This window comes from Phaethon lepturus, unplaced genomic scaffold, assembly GCF_000687285.1.
Source record: "Phaethon lepturus isolate BGI_N335 unplaced genomic scaffold, ASM68728v1 scaffold43480, whole genome shotgun sequence".
Classification (NCBI taxonomy): domain Eukaryota; kingdom Metazoa; phylum Chordata; class Aves; order Phaethontiformes; family Phaethontidae; genus Phaethon; species Phaethon lepturus.
Genome location: NW_010511970.1, coordinates 36,738 through 42,117, shown reverse-complemented (window position 1 = coordinate 42,117; position 5,380 = coordinate 36,738).

Here is a 5,380-nt window from a genome sequence, read left to right as displayed (position 1 = left end):
AGCTAGAGGGCTCCTCACTGAACCAGGCTCTTTTTTTTTTTTTTTCCTTCCCCCCCCTCAAGCTTTGAAGATCTTTATTCCCTTAAGAGTTGACTGTAAAGGGAGCAAGCTTCCTACTTTTTTCTTTTAACTTCTGACTGATTAAACTGCTTTCAATTGGAGTTGCCCCTGTTGTTCCTTAGTGGCATGCTGGGCTGTGAAGGTAGGGGTAAGGCTGGAGAAGAGGGAGGAAAAGTGTACCCCTCCAACTGCACCCAGGGCTGTAAGTTTCAGTTTTGTGCTCTGCATTCAAAGTGGGTTTTGAAAAAACAACCTAAGGTCACCTTTCTGGAAAGACCATGTGCTATCTACTTTAGCATGGGCTTCGCTTCTTGCAGAAGATGAAGAGGATAATTGCGTGATAACAAGAAGAGCCAGGGGCCAGAGCTTCCCACTTAAACTTCTTAGCATGTTAGAGCCCCAGATTGTGCCTTTATCCTTACTGCACCTACAGCCGTACTACGCACTGCCGCTCAACCTAGTGGCTTAGGGTGGGATAGACCTTTCCAAAAGGAGCATGTGCTGAAGGTCAAAGTCCTCCTACAAAAACAGATCTGAAAGCCCCAAGCTCTTGACCCATACAACCAGCTTGATAGGAAATGCTGTAAATAGTCACTGGAGGAAGATGCAATGCTTCTGCCAGACACCAAATGAAAGCAGGCTAGCTCTTCAGGCGAAGCATACATTTTTATGAATGTTTAGTCAGGTGGTGCTGCTTTCAGTCACTGCTGGTAGGGTCACTCTCTATAACTGTCACAGTTATTTCCTGTCTTTCTAAGGAAGTCAGGAAGGAAAAAAGTGGTGTGTTTTTTTTTTTTTTAAAGAGACACTGATCATGGTTGGTTTGGAACATGCAGCTGGGAGAGCTATCCCACTTCATAGTTGTACTTTACCTTAATCTTAGTTACAGCATACACAGATGAGACCTTTGCTCCAATAGGAGAGAGTGGCAGGAGAAAGCTTCCCCCCAAATGGGCCAGCTGATTCTAGTGCAGGGTAACTGCATGCAGAACCAAGCCACAGCAGGTCTTCAAACTTCTCCTAAGTAAGGGGAGATGGAGTGGGACTTAAAGCCAGATGTGGTCTTCAAACTCCACTGCTTCCTGTGCTACTGAAGCTATGCTGTAGGGCTAGAAGAAAGCAGCCACAATGGCAAGCTTCCTGCAGCTCGTCTCGTAGGTCACAAGCTACTGCCTAGTCTTCAGAGCACTATAAGGCAGAGCAGAAAAAAAAAAAAGTCCTTGAGTCTCATGGATTTAATAGCGTAACACTTCAGTAAGATTCAAGAGAGAAGTAACACTGAATTAGGATGACATTCTCCCTCTTTATAATTCAGCACTGAGTAATAGTGAATACAATCTCAAGCCAGGTATTAATGTCATCCATAGCTTAAGAAAGCATTTGAGCCAGCTTTTTTAACCTAGAGTTGCCCTCAATCACAAGACTCAGGCCTTGATTTTATTTTTATTTTGAAAGCAAGTTGGGAAAGTTTACAAAACCTGACCAAGAAAAAATTATGAAAATATTTAAGTGGATTCATCTTTGGTTACTTCTTATTGCAGTTCCAATAAAACATACACCATTTCTATAGTTCAAAAAAGTCAGAAGATCAATCAACATAAAAACAAGATGCGCTTTCTTTACATATTCATAAATATCCACAATATTAGAAAAGTTGTTTTGCAAAGATTCTTTTTCTGGCAGTGTTAACTTACTATTATACACAGGCTACAAACTTCTTCCTAAGCCTTTAATTACAAGTTGAGCTATTTACAGACTGCAAAATATTAAGACGTAAAACTCCTTCATAAATACGAAAATAGATCATCTTGCAAAGATCTTTATACTTAATCAAATATCTGGCTGCCCCTCCTCCCAAAAAAAAGGTTACTTGTTTTGCATAGAAATGTAGTGACATGCAATATAAACAATAGCATTAAGTGCAAACAGGAATTATTCAAGTGTCTTTAGTTGTACTGGCAAAAAATACCAATGTTCTGTTACACGTAATACATCGATGCTTCTCCAACAAGTACAATTCTACTATAGCCCCTTGTCTGCACTGCTTTTGAGGGGCAGCAATTCACATGCATTCGCTTAGCTGCATTTTATCAACCTGCAACCACAACAATAGCTTATAACAGACATTTAAATGAATTCCACATAGAAAGATATAAAGTGAATTAAAAACGTCTTTGATCTCTTCAGGGAACCTAGCAGTGTGTAGAAAGTGTTTTAAAAGAGCAAGAACTGCTCCTGTAAGAAAGTCAAAAATCATGATAAAATCCAATCACAATAAAACTTTGTCACATCACTATAAATGATACGAACCACGTGTTCGTATTCATGTTCAACAGTAGCTGTCAGAAAATGGCCCCCAGTAGAAAAGCACCCTCAGGTAGGCAGAAAACCTAGGAGCATTTACTAGGTGCAACCTAGATCCGGCTTAACACAACCAAAAGGATGAGACTGAGTGAGTGCCAGCTGCATCCAGACCCTTGGAAACACCAGGTTTTAGCAAGCACTTAAGCTATTTTAAAATGGCCTTTTACTCCAGTTTCATACGCATGCCTCTTTTCCCATGCAGACCACAAATCCAGGAAAGGCCTGAGCTGCAATTCCTTGGCATTTCTCTTTCTGACATCTCCACCTCAGGACAAAGAACTAGAAAACTTGATAGATGTGCCCTATGCATGTCAGCTGGCTGTGCTTAGAGTGGACATTGACGAAAATGAAATTTTAGCCACGCTGCTTTGTAAGAGAGCTGTTCAGAGCAGGGAAACATTTTAAAAGACAGTGGTGTAAGAAAATGGATGAGGTCACTGTAATGGTGCCACAGGTACCCCAAGCCTGACTGCACAGGCTTTGCAGTCAGTGTCAAGAGAGGGCAACAGGCTTCGTGATAGGTGTCAGCGCTGACAACCAGGGCTAATGCAAGCCACAGAGCAGCCAGAGGCATGCGTGTGCTCTCTGATGAGGCTGCAGGCAGTTGTAGCATGCCGGACAGCTTTGCAGTCTGGTGATCCAGAAGTAAACTATTTCTTATTATTGCTTGTTTTTCTGAAGTCACACACCTAAATGCATCTTGTGACAACAGAAGCTGGTGCTGATGGTTTCCCTCCTGAAAGATTACAGTTCTATAAAAGACAAAAAGAGAGGAAAAAAAAAAAGGTGGGGCAAAAAAAAAAAAAAAGCAGGCACCAGGCAAGCAACTAGCTGGCAATTGAGTTCTGCTGACTGTTTCCCTATCCTCCAAGGAAATTGCACACACACAGTGCCAGCCATACAAGCTGCTCTGCACTCTGCAGACGGGATTCCCAGGACACTACTCTACAGATCGGCACCTTCAAGAGGCAGAGAGGTGTGGGTCAAAAGGGGTGATCTTGGTAAGAACAGGCCCTTTCTCTTTCAAACTGCTAACAGCTGCCTAATCTGGCATGGCCTGTGCTAAGTACCTCAGCGACACTGGGTTTCACATTTAATTCTTTGCAGCCACTGCAAAGGCATAACAGCTGCTCAGGTTAACACATATTTCACACGAGGAAGTCATAACTCACAAAATAGTTACCTACACCTCTGGAAAGATAAGCATCTCATCCAAGAAAGAAAAAATCCTCCTTCATCCTTTCTTTGAGATAGGAAAAGAATAGGAATAGTCTTGCTTCCATCAGAGTAGCTTACCTTTGCCATCCTTACAAGACAGCAGGAAGAGAGGGTAACAGGCTACCTGGGTGAAATTCTGGTCTCCACTGCATCACCATCTGCTCAGCAGGCATACAATGAATATCTCAGTTAGGAATGATAATATAGGTTTCAAAAAAAAATTTTAAAAATCCTATGTTGTTGGGACAATGATAGTGGAAAAGCGCAGGATGTTCATCAGAAAAAGCACAGGACATCACAGAACAAGCTTTCCTGTACATCACATCCCAGAGTGGGGGTCTCTTGTTGCTGATTTCTGCAAGCAGTACTAAAGCTTATGCAGCTGCTTTTTTCACCTGTACCTACTGGCAGAGGGAAGGAAAAAAAAAAAGAAAAAAAGATCATCCTATTCAGTGACAGGAGAAACCAACAGCTTCTTTCTGTAGAAGAAAAAAAGTTGATTTGGGAGAAGCTAATTTTCTTCACTTTGACAATTCAAAGCCCTTCTGTGAGTCTACTGTCTATCCTCTCCAAGAGCACTTGTGTGGCTGCAACACTGCTGGCAACTTCCCCTGAGCAGGGGATTCCTGTCCTCTATCAAGCAGTCTGGTTTTAAATAAGGAGCCATCATTACTGCAGTGATGTCAATGAGATGGGATGTCATACCAGAGAGGGAGATGAATGTGACCCTTCTAGCTTAGTGGTAATAGTCAACTGTGATGTAGATACTGTATTTAACTATTCTGCAGAAACAGATCATGATGTCCATTCAGCTCTTCAGAGGTAAGTGCCCCACACCCCGCAAAAGCTCAGTAGAACTGGTACTTTCACTGGAAGTTTCCCCAGAAGCCCAGAAATTACAATGCCTGGCATATGGCTCTCTTCTTGTGCCCTGGGCAAATCTTCCTCCACACTGGGGTGGAGGTACATGAAAAGCTGTGCAAGGAGTAGAGCGGTGCTTACCACATGCCGCTTCCCTGCACTAATGTATTACACATCATTACCAAATCCCAAGGGAAAATGAAACACCAGGGAACAGATTCTTCTTGTTAATTGCAAAGTATTTGTCATGTGACTCAGCCTGCAGATTGTGACCAGCATGCCAGGTTTTGGTTTTGCTGGTTTTGAAGGAAGAGCTTGTTTAATGCTGCAACAGCATTCACAGCAGCTCTGGGACCAGAGAGCATTCCTATCTGCTCAACATAGCTCTGAAAGATCTCTGTGCCTCTTTCTAAAACAGAGGCTCCGACTCACGTGCACTGCTGCAGAATGTTAATGCAAAATCTGCAGTAGTTTAGAGCAGCTGGTCAGTCAGAGGAAGCGGGAAAACCTAAGCGTCACTCTTTCTACCCAACATGGAGCTTAAGGCCTTGAGATGCTCCAAGCTGGAATCCAGGTCAAACTGTTTACACGGTGCCTGCTCTGGCTGCTGCCTCTTGGAAGGACTGTGGGGCCTACGTGGCCATTCTGGCTGGAGTAGTTCACCCTCCTAATGCAAATCAGGGAAAGGAATAAGCACAGTTTGAAATAAAGTTAAAATAATCAGTCTCTTCAGATGCTGTCTGCAGCTACCTGTTTGACAGCCAGTTTCTACCATCTGCCATGTCTCTTTCAAATGTGAAGCCCAGAACTATAAACACAGTTTAAGCGACTGGGAACAACCGTTCCCTCAAGGACACGTTCAATTTGAGCCCTCTCT